Genomic DNA, 16553 nt, shown 5'->3' on the forward strand with positions numbered 1-16553 from the left:
TTAATTTTTTTTTACTAAGTGTTCAATTTTGTTTTTTAAATTTTAAAATCTAAAGTTAATTTAATTTTTTTTTTTTAACAAAATGCGAAAGAGTAAAAAGGAGCATTTTGTATTTAAGTTTAACAATACACAAGTTTTAAACATGTTGTTAGTTTTTGTTCATGAACATTGATTAGATTTTTACAATAATAATATTGAAAGAGATACAAATTTCAATATTAGAAGCTTTCCTTTGAAATTTATATAATGTAGTTCTAACAATATATAGAAGCTTTACTTTGAAATTGATATTATCCTAATTTTCTATTTCTTATTGTAAGTTTAGCAATATACACAAATTTTAAACATGTTTTTTCAAAATTTTATAGTTGCAAAATATCTATTTTTTTAGATATTATTCTTTTATCATGTTAACCATGAAAAAACACAAACTTCGAATTGATATTATCTTAATTTTTTATTTTGTTTTGAAAGTCTTGCATATTTGAAAATGCATGTTTGTGCAATGTCCAACCCATAAGTGGATTAGTTTTTGTGCATAATTGTTGATTAGCTTTCTACCATAATTTTTTGCATATTTGAAAATGCATTATTTTGCATTGTCTCCCACATAAATGGATTAATTTGTTTGCATGACTCTTGATTAGATTTTTAACATAGAAATACTAAAACCAGAGTAGCTTCAAAACTGGTATTATTTTATTTTTAAAATAAAATTCTAAAGAGTTCAAAATTAGAATAATAGAAAATTAATATACAACATATATTTAATAATTGTGTTTTTCATTACTATTATTGTTTAACTTATTTTTGGTTTGCTACATTTTGTCAAAATAATGAGGTTTATAATTTCCTCAAGTATATTTTGAAACTTTTTTACATGTTTGGATTTCAAATCTTACAATGGAAAGTGTTTTTCAAAATGCATGATTTTGCACTCTCTCCCACATAAATGGATTAGTTTTTTTACATTACTCTTGATTATCATTTTACCATAATAATACTAGAACCATTGTAGCTTCAAAATTGGTATTATTTTTAAGTTTTTAAATAAAATTCTAAAGAGATAAAATTAGCATAATGAAAAATTAATATACAACATATATTTTATGAATGTGTTTTTCGTTAGTATTTTTTTTTAACTTATTTTTTGGTTTGCTACATTTGAAACTTTTTTACAAAATGTTTGGATCTCAAATTTTACAATGGAAAGTGTTTTTCAAATATCTTTTACAAAATATGTAAGTGAAAAGATGCATTTTGTTTTTTAAATCTAATAGCTTACACACTTTTAAACATATTTTTAGATTTTTTTTAGAATTGTAATATTTAGGTTTTACACATTTTTTTTCCCAAGGAAAAATGACAATTTTATTAAAAAATAAAATTACATGTTGTATATGCTCAAAGCATTCAATCATTCGAGTTGAAGTTAGACAAAAAAAAACACTGACATAAATCAACAACCTAGAATAGTAAAAAAAACCACCATTGGGACAAAGTGAAATACTTAGTTACCCATTCTTTCTTTTTTTTTTCACCTTCCTCTAGCCTCCTCAAATAAGAGTGACATTTATGATTCTTAGATGATTTTCTTCTCCTATCACTGGATTTTCCTTATGGGAGTCTAAGCTCTAGAATACATGAGCTCATTTGTACTCTCCCATTTACACACTTAATTCATATTTTTGAAAATTCTTTCCTTTTATATTTGGAGCAGAATGACAAGTTGTTAGGCGATAAATTTTGTTTGTAATTTAAATATAATTTTTAATTAGAAATATTATTTTTTTAATTTTTTTTCCAAAAGTAAAAATATATTTTTTATATTTTTCAAATAGATATCAAAAAATATTATTTTTTTAGATTAGTGGATCTCTTTATAAACATTTTATAAAAGCATTCAAAATATGATTTAATTATATATAAAAAATTTATTAATTTAAAAATATAATATTATAAAAATTATTTAATTAAATTCGACCTGTAATAAATTATATAAAAGATTTATTAATTTAAAAATATAATATTATAAAAATTATTTAATTAAATTCGACCTGTAATAAATTATAGAAATAAAGAAAAATTATTTTTAATTATTTTTATTATTTTAAAAATAAATATATTAATAATAAAAAAATTATAAATATTTATACAAAATAATAACTCTCACACTTTTTCTCTGCAAAATGATATATGCAATTTTAGTTATTGTTTTTTTACTTCAATTTAACGAGGTGCTAGCTACTAGCACTTGTAATATTGATATGTTATTTATTTTTCTAAAACATAATATATGCTTTTATTTAATCTTAGTATGTAAATAATGGAATTTGTTTGAAACAAATTTATATAATTGTATTAAAGAGTAATCTCTCCTGTTAACTAAAGCATTTAAATATTTAGTTATTTTTAGACATTGTTAATCAAAATATTGTTATAAAATTAGTACAAATCTCATATATTTTTAGAAATTTAGGAAAATCTTAAATATTTTTAGAAGAGATTAATATGAAACAATTCTAGATTATTCTAATTTATGTAAAATCTATTTAATGATGAGAAGGGCATGCAATACAATGCAATGCCCCAAGGGAGAGAGCCAAAAGACCTAAGCATATAGAGATGGCTTAAGCCTCTTCACATAGTGTAGAGCTCCGCACCTCAAATAGTATTTTGAATTTCAGATCATGAAGGAGAAAATTTGAGTGTGAGGTTTGGATAAAAGCATTAAAGAGTTTTTCATATTGTTGTTGAGCCGTTGTCATTGTTAGCTAGTCGAGTTGTAGCCACGGTCGCAAGCCCCTGCAATCTATTTGTAGTTGTTGTTCTAAGGTTGTGACCAGTCACAGTTTGCAGAGTCGTTGTGGTGCCATTATAGTTGTTGTTGTTATAACTCTCTGCTATAAATCTAGTTTGTTGACAAAGGCATGTGTGTGAGAAACAAGTTTGGATAAGGTGTTGTGGAGAAAGTCTTTGTAGAGAAAATTATAGTCAAAACATTATTAAAAGTCACTTATTTATTTAACAAGTGTGATAGTTGCATAGCAACATAGTCCCTGCCTCTTTTGGAAGTTATTGAAACATATGTTTTGTCATTATTCGTAATCGGCTACGACATATATTGGTTATCGAGCCCTCTGCACCTTCTTTATTTGTTTACAATTTATTCAATTCTTAAGAGTAAATGCCATTAAACAAGTGAACAATGTAGCCATTTAAACCTTTTAATTACACTAAGTTGGCAATAGCCATTGTGGCAAGCATAGTGTGCAGAATGATGACATGACACTTGAAAACATGGACACATGGTAGTTGCAATACACAATGTATGCATATTGATTTGCGCAAAATAGGTGACAAGTGGTAGTATAGACCTTGGGGTGCCATGTGGAGTACAAAAGCTTGTACAATTTGTTTATTTGTTTACTATAAAGTAATATCAAAATCCTAAGCATTTGTATCAAAGAAATTGTGAAATGATCCTGTATTTAATGGTTATTCTTTGTTCATACTATAGAGTTCTCACATTGTTACATTGTTTAGGCCAAAAACATGGAAATATAGGTCAAAAGCATGGAACTATAGGCCAAATAAGATTAAAGTTGCACAAGATATAGGAAGCAAGAATCCCAATGCAAGTTTTTTTACTATTACTATTGTATTGAAGGCAACGTTTGGCAGTTTTTCTTGGTTAAGCATATATGAATAAGAAATTGTAATGGGTTCCTCTCGTCTAAATGCTCACCAGGTCAAAATGGATGAGAGAATGCAAGGCAAGGAAATATGGAATCTCGTTCAGAATCCAAAAGTGATATGGAAGGCGAAGCATAAGTATTCTTGTTTCAATGCTCTAGGAAGAAGCATTGGGCAACCTATAATATTGAATAATCCTAGAATGTCCATGACACCAAAGGCCCAAGTTCGACACACAAAATGGTATGAAACATAAAGTTCAATTTATGTTTTTGAGAAACTCATCACTTACATATATACTCTTTATGACAAGAGCATTTAACGTACTCTTCATCTTATCTACTTAGTCACAAGGTTCATGTCAATGAGGATGATGAAAAAGCTAAGAAACCTGTGTAATGAAATAGAAAAAGAGGCATGTGGTTGTGATTGTAGCTTTGAAAGAATTAAATAATGGCAGTGGTAGAAAAACATATCCAATACTCAAGGCTACCGTCATAAAAGCTAACAAATTACGGAATGGGGTGACAACAACTCCAAAATTTGTTTCAAGGAAGATTTAAATATGTTTCAAGTAAAATAATTAATCCCAAATTTCTGTTTTCTTAGCTTGTATATACAATAAGTTAATGTTTTGGGACAAATAATGGAAAAAACCTCTATATAATCATAAGTTTCAAAAGTAAGGGAATCAAGGTGGTCGCTTTATGAGCTAGAAATTATGGATTTGGGCATCTATCTCAATCTTAAAAGGTTGTTGCATATCAAGTAATGAGAGCACTAGTGATGAGCACAAGTGATATTTCATATCATCTAAAGATTTTTGTTGTGACTTGCCCCACAAGAATTTTTTTGGCCACCACACCTTACTAAAGGGCCAATGCAATATAGGAAAATCCCAACACGAACTTATGATAAAAGTTGGTAAGGCGCAAGAAACTTTAAATCTTATTTAGTGTGATCAGGGCTAGCTACCCATGAATGCATTGAATCATGGATGGATCAACATGCACACCATGTTCATCACTAATGTAGCCTAGATATTGAACCTTGTTCATTTAAAAGGAACATCTTTCCAAGTTTGCATATATCTTGTGTTGTTGCCAAGTGCGAAGGACCTAATGAATATGTTTCAAATGTTTTTCCCAACTCTTATTGAAGATGGGGATATCATCTACATATACCACAAAAAAAGAATTGCTGAAAGGACACAAAATATCATTAATCGACCTCGTGAAATTTGTAGGGGCATTTATCAGAATAAAGGGCATGACTAGCCATTCAAAATGACCTTCTTTAGACTTGAATGTAGTCTTCCATACATAAGTTTTTTCTATTGGGACATTGTGGTATCGGAACTTCATATCGATCTTACTAAAGTACTCCTTGATTTGGTCAAGAAGGTTGTCAAAACAAGGAATTAGGTACTGGTTCCTGACAATGATTTTGTTTAGCACTCTATAATAAATGTAGAGTCATTGGGTCTCAAGTTTCTTATAAATGGATACAACTGGGTTTCTGTAGGGTGAGGAGCTCAGTTAAATGTTCTCTTTCTGGACTAGCTCTTGGAACTAGCACCTAATTGCAACACCCTCCTCCCACATCTACCCAAGTAACCAACCAATCAGGGTAAACATGTGACAAGAAGTTACTATGATATGATTCGACCTCCTAACTTACATTGAGGAATTCGAACTACTGGAAACACACCATATAGACCTTCCACAATAACAACAAGGCTCTCAAGAACCATCCCCACCTCTCAGGTAACCAACCCCTAAGTCCCACTAAGTTTTTTTACCAATTAACCCTCAGAATCTCCCATGATATGGGCATGCCAGTGTCCAAAGGGCTCTAGACGCTCCCACAGCATGGCATGCCAGTGTCTAGGGACTATTTTTCTTAGTTTTGTGCCAGTTTCCTCGGGATTTGAGCCACTTTTTCTGGCCCAGAGCCCAGGTTAATGCCCAGAATTTAATGATGCATTCAGGGTAAGGGCTTGACTAGACCCCTACTAGACATGACAAGAATTTTGTCAAACATATCAGAATTATGTAATCTACAAGTTTAAACAACAGATCTGAGCATAGGGGTCTCATATTGATCTGAGAATCGCTAAGAAGCATTGATGCCTCAACACATTAGCTACAATTTCATTTGTTATGACATAGATACATTTTTCATTCATATACAAGTAAAAACATGATGAGAGCCATACATAGCCACTGTCATAATACATATTCATAACCATCATAATAACAATAGAAATACCAAGGAAACAAAAACCATATAATCCACATATAAACTAGTATAATACTCATAAAATAACAAGGAGAAATAACCTCATATTAATGATGCAAAGGCCAACCAGTTGTGGGAATTCCACGAACCACCCGACCGTAGACATGGCTGAGCTAAATCTCTCTTCAACCAGTCACCCTCGTGCCATATTCCAAGCATGAATGTGGGATCTCATAAAACACATCAATCCAAAACCATTTAGGGATTCCAGAGGCCAATCACCTCAACCCATCAAACAATGATTCCACCTCACATTCAGAAATCACAAAACCATCATCAAATTGGTATCCACCCAAGCCATCTAGGGCTCTAGAGAATTTGTTCCAACCACGACTCAAGGACTAGTAACTCAACCCACAAATGATGCAGGAGCATCTAGCTCAGGGAAGGACATGGCGGGAGTTTGTCTTTTTCAAAATAGTTTGAGTTGCATTAGTTTTTCATTTTCTAGGAATGGTTGTCTCAGCCAATGACAATGTTTGCTTACGTATTTTTCTTTTTACTTTTTTTAGTTTTATTTAAAATTTGTTTTAATTTACAAAGCAAGAAAAGACAGTTATTCAGAAACTATTTTGATGTAACCACATTATGTAACCACTGGCAGTTTTGCTAACTGTCCAGTGTTCTCTACAAAACAAAAAGAGAAAGCAGCTAATGTAATCTTTTTTTGGCCATCATAGAATTAAATGAAGAGGAAACACAGAAATATTTTTTGAATACAAAAACATCTGAATCCATTCATGTTACAGTCCTAAAATCATTCCTACTGTATACTGTTAAATTATTTCTTTTTCCATAAGCAAAGCCAATATACACAGGCGAACAACAAGCACAAAGGTGAGGAGAGCTATTGGACAAACTACAGTACAAACAGAATGAACATACGAAGGAACTGAGCAAGCCATTGTCCACAGAGACAAGTTTCAGGTACCGAAAACAACCACATTTCCATTTTCCTTTGCAAATTACAGCATATATATATATATATAGATATATATATATATATATATATATATATATATATATATATATATATATATATATATATATATATATATATATATATATATATATATATATATATATATATATATATATATATATATATATATATATATATTTGTCAAGAAGTCGAACGTTACAGCACACTGGTCAAACGACCAACAAATAGAACCAAATCGACCGAACTACAAAACCCTCACAAGGCAAATACAAGGCCACTTAAATATATACATAATTTATGAATAGCAAAGTCGCAAGCACGCAGTGGAGCCACAGGCACACTGTCAAGACAATGCATAACCAAGCCTAACCACAACAAGAGACCCCTAAACCCTAAGAGCAAGAAAACCCTCAGTCAAACAACAGGAAGAAACCAAGGAGCGACCTTACCCTATTCAGGTGTAGGAGACCGGCGTGACAGTACCCTAGTAACTTCGCACTAGAGGGAGATAGCCCAAAAACTTCGATCTTGTCCTTCCCCTACAATTCTCCTTCTCTAAGAACTTCACACTTTTTCTGCTCCTCCTTCTTGTGTATTGAACTTCTTGAGTAAGTGAGTAAATGGATCGAACTGCACTTCTATATATAGCCTCTTATGTGGGTCGAATTACCCTAATGTAGGCCGACATCATCAGGTAAGGGCCAACTTGGTGTGGAGGTGACAAATGACTTATTTGACTCAATAATAATCCTTTTTACATGATTCAAAAGCCCAAGAAGGGTCTCATAAAATGGATAATGATTCTAATGAATCCAAATAAAACTTAGAAGTACTCAATGGGGACTTTGACCTAAAACATGATGACCCAAGCATGAAACCAATGCTTTAATAAGTCATAATAATAATAATAAAATTTTATTTTTCTTTCTTTTGATAAATACATTTCATTATGACTTAAATACAATTATGAAAACCGAACCCAGCTACATTTTTCAATCGTCATTACATTAAAATTCATCATTAAACTTATTAAAACCCTCAAAGGAGGGGTGACATCCACATACAAGGAAGTGGACTTACTTGGAGGAGGCAATAATTTTCTTGGACAATATCTTGTTTGTGAATGGCTTGGATTTATGCTTAAGAGACTTCCAAGGTCAAGAATTAAAATTCATCATTAAACTTATTAAAACCCTCAAAGGAGGGGAAATGTCCACATAGAAGGAAGTGAACTTACTTGGTGGAGGTAATAATTTTCTTTACTTGGCCAATATTGTTTTTGAGAATGGTTTGGATTGATGCTTAAGAGTCTTCCAAGTTCAAGAAAGCTCTAATGTTCCCCTTATCTTGCTAACCATTCCATGGAGGAGGCTTAATGTTGTAATATTAGGTGGACGACTCCTTGAATTTACTTTATGTGATGTGTTAAGGCTTGATTTCCTTACTTCTTGGCTTGAGAATGGTCCATAGTTGTTTTTTGACTTGTTTTCACCCTTATTTCAATTGTAGAAGGTACCACGTTCACACATTTAACCTCATGATTTCCCCAAAGAGAAGTTGGGAGGGGACAAAATCAGCTAGAAAAGGCATTATGAGGAGGGTGTTTTGGATATTTTGATTTAGAATTGACTTGGCACACCATGGAGAGTGCAATATGTTAGGATATTCCGACACATAGGAAATAGTTAAGTATATCTTGGTCTAGTGTAGAGTTAGGTAAAGTGTGTTTCTTTACCATGTACTTTTGTAACTTACTATCCAATGGTCACGATATGTTCTAGACATGAAGTGATCTGACAGTTCATTCTCTCATCGGTATTACTGAAACTTGATCCGTGGCTTAACACCCAATTGGTCCTGTTAGGTTCCTATACCAATAGGAGTTGTAATTTTGAATGACTAAGATTAAGCCTTGTAATATTGTACATACCCTTGCATCCTGCAAATGTTTTTCATATTAAGAAAAAAAAAAAATGTAAAGAGGGTATGTCCTAAAAGAATAATCAAAGGACAAAAAGAATGAAAAGGTCAAAAAAAATGAAAATATATGAACCCAAAAATACAAAAAGAGACCATGAAAGTGAGCAAGTCAAAATGCCACTACTATTTACTTTTTTGCATAATAAAAGATTGTGTGCAGCTTGTAACTCATGACACAATCCATGATAGTCAAAATGTTTAAACTTGGCTATTTCATGCTTTGAATTTTATGTTTATAGGTAGTGAATAAATTTGACTAAACAGTGTAATCTTGGCAGATCATTAGATAGGTAGAGTGAATAAAAGGAGCTCATCAGTTTAACCTGAGCCATTGTATGATATAAGGTTAGAATTAGATAGTTTATTTTGTAAAGAAAAGTAAAAGATTGATAAGGGTTTGCTAGTCTAAATGCACCCAAACAAAGTGAAGAAAAAATGGTAGGATGAGTAAGTGGGTAAGTAGTAGAAAGGTTGCAGAAATGTCATATGATTATACAAATGCACTTATGTCATCATATTAAATGCAATTTTCAAAAGTGCATAAGTAGAGGACAAAGCAAAAACAATGGTTCACAATTTGGTTTACTTAACATCCCCTCATTCATTTTAAACCCCTATGACACTCACTAACTTCCCTTTCATAATAAAAATATTAATACCTAAAGTTCTTTAAGTCAAAGAGGCTCAGAGCATTTCCTTGACTTCTAATGGGGCGGGACCCTTGGCATGATGACTTAAGAAGGAAAGGTGTTAAATTACTTTATAATTCATTCATCCCCCTCACAAAACCCCTTTTCCTAAGGTTAAGTTCTCTTGCCTAGGAAAACCCCTTTATAAACATGTTTTATGTACAAAACCTACCAAATACATTTATCCTAAGTACTAAGTATATGGAAAGCACACAACATTTCATATACCTAAGTGCAATACCCCTTCTGCTCATTTCACTGCATATTAACTTTTTAAATTTATTATTTAAATTTCTGAAAAAAACCATTGTCCCGTATATATTTAAATTCTTATAAATCGCTGCGCAGCTTCACCTCCCGATCACCATACGATCTCCCTCTCCCTCATCCAACAGCTCGCATCCATATTGGGCCGACCCGATGTCTGCCCTTTACCCACCCGATAAGGTGGCTTTCCTCTCGGCCCCCGATGTTACATGTCAAACAATGAGTGGGATCGGGTGACCTCTCCTGAATACCACCCGCACAACAAAAGCGGTGTGATGGACCTCCTAAACCACTTCCCCCTTTCAACCGAAAACTGTCGCTATTCATCAATCGATGAAGCCACCAAAAATTAACTGTTTTTTCTATAAAAGCCCGTTTACCCCTCTTTTCACTCTTTTCGCACAATTGTTATTAAGAGTTCAGAAAAGCTGTTGCGACCCCTGCAAACAACAAAATTTCTCATTGACCTCTGCCATTACTCTAGAGACGTTGCAGACAGCCCAGCTCATCCATTAGTCCGTACCAGAACCGTACAAACCTCTACAGCCAGCATCAACCACCATTTACAGTCAATTCTGCCCAATTCCAGGTATCAGAAGAACCATGAGTACCCCTCTAGTCATGCAGACTCCTCAGAATGAGGAGAAGATCCCAAAAAGAAACAAAGAAGGGGCTTCCACTTCAGGAATGGCCACCTCCGATTTGCAGCAGGAATCAAACAAGAGGCAAAGGCTAAATCCAGCCTCTGAGCAGGAATATACTGAAGACTCAGCTGAGGTCACAAATACAAAAGCAGAAAGAAGTAGGCCTACCACTCCATCTGAAGGCATGCAAGAGCCTTCCACATCACAAACTCAGATGTTGGAAAGGCAACTTAGTGTTGAAGTGTCTTCCTTTAGAATGCCTGTTGACAAAGATCAAGATATCAAGGAAAGATACAAGGAAATCAAAGCCATAAATGAGAGGCTTAAGGCCCAAACATATGCACAATACCTAAAGCTAACTCCCACCAATCAAACAAGGCTAATGTCAGCCTTTGACATTAAAGAGGGAAAGTTGCAGATGACTTTTTTTAAACCCACAGCTCAGCAGCCCAAGACAGCATCATATTTTAAGAAGGTGGATTTTGAAGTGTTGGAAAGGGATATTCATCCCATAGACTAGATTGAACTACAAAAAAAGGTGGAGAGATGATATACTCCACCCTAACAGGTAAAGCCATAACTACCCATTAGCTACAAAACTCTCTGAACAACATCTCAGCACAATTTCAGTTAGAGAAGGCCTCCTCATAGGCCAAGGATACAAGGATCAAGTCCTTAGAGGACTTAGTGATTGAATTGGGACACGATCCCAAGGATATAAAAGCTACAAAGTAGCTTATTAAGAAGAAAAATGATGATATTGATGCACTTAAGAGGCAATTGAAAATACCCCAGCTGCATCATCCTCAAACTCTAGAAGTCATAGAGAATCAAACTAGACATGAGGAGTTGATGGACTTGGTCCTGAAGCTGAATGATCAACTTAAGGAGACAGAAAAGGAGTTGGATGCTTTAATTCAATTGAAGAAAAGTGACTTGGCCACAACTTCCAAGGATGTCATCCCAACAGTATCCACAATAGTTCCTTCTACACTGGCAGCATCACTGGCACCCACTGCTCCACCTGCCACAACATTGCCAGTAACAGCAGAATCTACAACAACAACAGGTGCACAAGGAGAAAAAGTAGCAGAATTGATTAAATCCATGGAAGAAATGTCTATCCAGGCTATAGAGATGAAAAGACTAAAGGAAAAGGTGGCAAGTTTGGAAACTGACTGCAAACTTGCCCAACTCAAGCAAAAAGAAGAAGCACAAAAGACCTAGAGGATGAGTGAAAGCATCAAAGTCTTAGAGAAAGACTTAACACTAAAGAAACCACTTGGGAAAACCAAGGAAATGTTGTGGGCCAATATCAATGACTTTTTCAATGATATTTGGCCATCAATCCAGGTCATTTTTGAACAAACAGAGTTAGTTAAGATAGCTACAGAAGCTATCCAGAAAGTGAAGGAGGAGTTGGGAGATAAGCCATAGGATGCCAATAGACTCATCCACTTCCTCAACAACAAGAATAGATATGAGCTCCATGAGCTAAATATAGAAGATAGGACTGAGACCATTTTGGAAATAAGGAAGGTCCTTTCCAAAAGGAACCTTATGCTTAACTTAGAGGAAAAGTGCCACAATATGCAGATAGCCATTGATAGGTTCATGGCTAAATTCCAGATTTTGAGGGAAAAAGGTCTGCCCAATCCTATGGTTATCAATGAAAAACTCATGACATAGTTGGACTATGGTGATAGACTTAGAAATTTGGCTAAGGAACAAGCCAGCTCTTCATCCATAAAAGCATTTCCAACAGGCAAAATTTTGTACAACACATTTGAAAACTTGTTTTTCCTGGAGCATGAGATCAAACATTTATTCATCACCAAGCCCAATTTTGCCAAATATACTGAAGCTGATGAAATATACAGGAGAATGATGAATGTAAAATTACCTGATGCAGAATGGTGGGAGACAATGACTGATTTACTGTGATAAATTTACAGCAAAAAGTTACTGCACAGTAAAAACAGAACAACCAGGTAAACAAGTAAAGACAGCACATCAGGGTCAACGAGTATCAGTTGAAAGGTAAAAGTTAAATAAGACTCCAGCGTGAAACACTACAACAACAGACTAGCACAACCATAATAAAAGGGACAACATGAAACAGTTCAATAGATATCTCTATCTTCTTGCAAGAAGATATTTGTATTTCCTAGATTAAATCTCAAACTGTTTTGAGATATTTTGTAAATAATATTTGTATAAATACTTCACAAATCGAAGTATGTAAGGGTGGTGTTACACTAAAAAATGTCACCATGACTACTTACAGTTAGTATGGCTCAAATCAACAGTCATGCTACCCTCTTAGGCAAGTCTTATGCCTCTGTTATCCATCTCAAACTCAAAGAAGAGAGAAAGTCTTGTAAAAACTATGTTTATCTCTGGGGTCGCAGGTTCTCTCTAGCCTTACCTGCGGGGACGCTGACCATGTTCACAAAAGCTGCGTCCATGGATGCTCTGTATGTTAAGAGACAGGTGCGTCCTTCTGTAAAAGGCAAAATGCGCGAGTTTTATCTTGAAAAAGTTACTTGTGGTTACTTCTAGAACCTTCTAGAGGTCGGTTTGATGAAATGGATGCGCCTCCAGTTGGTTCATGTATCTCTATTAAGGAGGAACTCATCCCATCAATAAGGGAGCTATCCCACCCATAGAGGGGGATGATCCCATTGATAGTGGACCTGAATAACCTCTTTACAACACTATAAATAAAGACATTGAGCCAGAGGGAGGAGAGGTTGGAGCTATACATTTTCTTTGGGTAAATGCTGCAGGATTTAGGTCTTCCATTAGAACCTTTGTGAGGAGAGATTGTCTTTACATGATTCTACTTGGAAGTGGGTGAGCTTTGTCAAAGTAGAGGAAAACACTTGATGGACCCTGGGAGGAACTTGCACAACACCAAGGCCAGGTTGTAAGAGTTTCTTTGTTTCGTTATTAATACAAACTGGTTTATTTTTCTCAATAGCTTGTGTTAATGAGTTATTTCATGTGTTCCTTGGTCTGCATGTTGAATGTATGTTTTATTATATGAAATACAAGTGCTCGGTAATTGTTTGATTGTTTGTGGTTGCAGGAATTGACTTGAAGGAGGAGCTCATCCGGATTGGCAAGGACGAACTACAACAACAGCGTTTTGGAATAAGGTAAGCCTAAACACTTGTACTTTTCATGTTGTAAAAGGTATATTTAGAGAAAGATCACTCCATTTTGTCTTGTTTGTCGCTAGCGAGTTTAGACTCCTAGGGAGGTCAGTTGTGTCAGCCCAAATGACTTTTTCCGCCACGACAAATTGGCGACTCCGCTGGGGATTCCATTAATGAGAAAAGTCTTTTTCTTTGTGTGAACTTTGCTTTGAGAAAATTGGTTTATTTTTCTGGTTTTGGCTCTGTGACTTTGTCTCTGGGTGGGTTAGCTTAGGATTAGTTTTATTTTGGTTTTTCTTAAATTTTCCAGTAGGACGCACCCTCTGAGTATTGCACAGTGCGTCCCTGGACGCACTCTCGCAGTGTGCACAGTGCGGGCCCGCACCTGTCTTAACGGGTTGCCTGTGTCCCCTGCTAAAATTTGAGAAAATTCCATTTTTTGCATTTTTTTCTCTTAGATTTTGTTTTTTTCTTAGTTTTTTCTGCCCAGATTCATTAGTCCCTTGCCAAGAATCTTCACCTAAGCTTGTTTCATTAGCATTCCTGTTTTAAGCTTTCATCAATTGGGTGTTTTGAGTCTCTTTTTTGAGAAATTCTTGATTTGATTTCCTTTGGTCATTACTTGGAGGTTTCTCTCAGTCCTTTCACAATTTTGCATCTTTTTGCTTCTGGTTTTGCAAAAACATTTCCCCCTCATTCGCCGGGGGGGGCTAAATTGTGTATGAGTGTTAATCGCCTTTGAGTGTTTTTATTTTATGATCTTTGGAATTCTCACCCAATTTTCTCGACTTGCACTTGTTGGTTCTTAGATTACCTTAGAATCAGCTTGTGTTTGAGAATTCTCTTGCATAGATCACATTTGCATAATTAGAATTCTCATTTTCGGAATATGAATGAAAAATGTGCATAGATTACATTTGCATACTTTTCAAGTGAATTGTGCTCAGATTACTATTGCATAGTTTACATTCTGAAAAATCAATTGTAGATTTAGATCAGTTTTCTTTGATTTGAATTTACACAAAATAAAAATAAAAAAAATGGTTTGGAATTGATTTGCATTAGTTTTTCTTGATAAAATTAGTGCATTAGAGAATTTGTTATATTTTCTCTTAGTGATCAATTTTTTGCATTGTTGGAAGTGAATGGAAACTCTCTCCTTACTCTAGTTAGGATTCATCGAATTGAAAGGATTGCATTATCATATTCGATTGCATTCAGTTGAGTCGGGTCATAACACCATTGGTTTCATATCCATTTACCCATTTGAGTAATAACAGCCTTAATAACACAGCGCTTAATTAAAATTCATCTAGTAATTTTTACATTTCTAGGGCTCTGAAGCACCAACATAGCTTAGGCTAGTGTCTTGGAGTAGGTGAGTACTTAACTCTCCAAGACAGTAAAACCAAACAAGTAGTCGATCTTGTGATAGAATCAAATCCAATTGTTACATTTACACTCTGGGAAAGCTCCTCTTAAAGGAGAAGCACGAGCTCGTGTCCGAACCACTGAGGGGATCATTCCCCCCTCGTTGGGAACGACGCCAGACAGTACGTATTACAAACGGTAAACCTCGGATTAACCATTGTCGAGGAGCCAGGGGTCACTTATCGGTAAACCTTGGATTACTGTCAAGGAGCCGGTAAGGGGATTGAGCTTGCTACTCTGCCCTTGCGTGCTGTCGGAGTTTAGACTGTTCCCCCAGGTGTACTTGTTGCCGTTGGTAACCTTAGTGACCATAATCTTTAGGATTCTACCCAAGGTGACGGTGGAGGGAAGGTCCCACTGTACCTGGAGCAGACGTCGGCTATACTCACTTGGATTTTCTGGGGGGTTCACTTCACTCGAGACGGTTAAAGTGGAGGAACTTGGTCCAGTCTATTCATTAAGCAGGTTGTCGGGGTAACTGTTCCACCCACTATTTCTGTACTGGATTCTGCGAGGTTGGGCTTAATCACCAACTAGTGTTTTCGGTCCGGAAGGCTACTGTTTGTGTGTGGTTTGACTCCTAGATTTGATAGCGCGTGTTAATTTGTTTGTTTTTACTTTTAGAGACCATAGGTGTGAATTGTGAATTTTAATTGTTAGGTGTGAATTGTGAATTGTTAATTTTAGTTTTAAGATTGTTAATAAAATTCACTGAAGTTGAATATAATGGCAAATGTTCCGGAATTTATCAACCTAGGAACCCCTCCCAATGAGAATCCTAGTACTTTTCCTTACTTTGGAAATGTTGGCCCTCCTTATATGGCTACTTTGTCATTACCTGGATTTACAATAGGTTTACCGATATGGTTATTTTCAACTTCGTTGGCCCAAAATACTCCAATTGTTCCATCTCAACCGGATGCTTCACCTCAACAGAGTTCACCATCTCAACATAACCAACCTTTTGTTGACCCTTTACCCTCTTCGCCTAATTTTTCTTCCTCAATTTCTTCCTCTTCGCCTGGTAAAAGCCTTGATGCTAGTAACCAGGAGGCTAAGAAGAAGAAGAAAGGGAAGAAGAAGAAGAAGAAGAAGAAGCAAGATAAGAAAGAAGTCAACCAACCACCCATGGCTGTAAGTGTTAGTTGTGTTGAGGAAAACTCTGACATGCATTATAAACCCAAATACCCTTGCAGGCTTTGTAAGGGTGACCACTTCCTTGTCAATTGTCCTGGTATTCCAAAGGTCTTGGAAGTATGGTCAGAAAAATCTCATCAACTTTCCATTGATCCATCAACCAGTGATAGTCAGGTTCCTGGGAAAAAGGGTAAAGTTAGGTTTCCTTGTAAGTTATGCAAAGGGAGTCATCAAACTCACATTTGCCCTCACATGGATGAAGCCTCAACATTGTTGGAAAACCTTACTGTTCCACAACAAGAAT

The sequence above is a fragment of the Pinus tabuliformis genome, chromosome 2_1 (assembly GCF_031772625.1).
Source record: "Pinus tabuliformis cultivar Carrire ecotype Pingquan chromosome 2_1, CPIR1, whole genome shotgun sequence".
Taxonomy (NCBI): Eukaryota; Viridiplantae; Streptophyta; class Pinopsida; order Pinales; family Pinaceae; genus Pinus; species Pinus tabuliformis.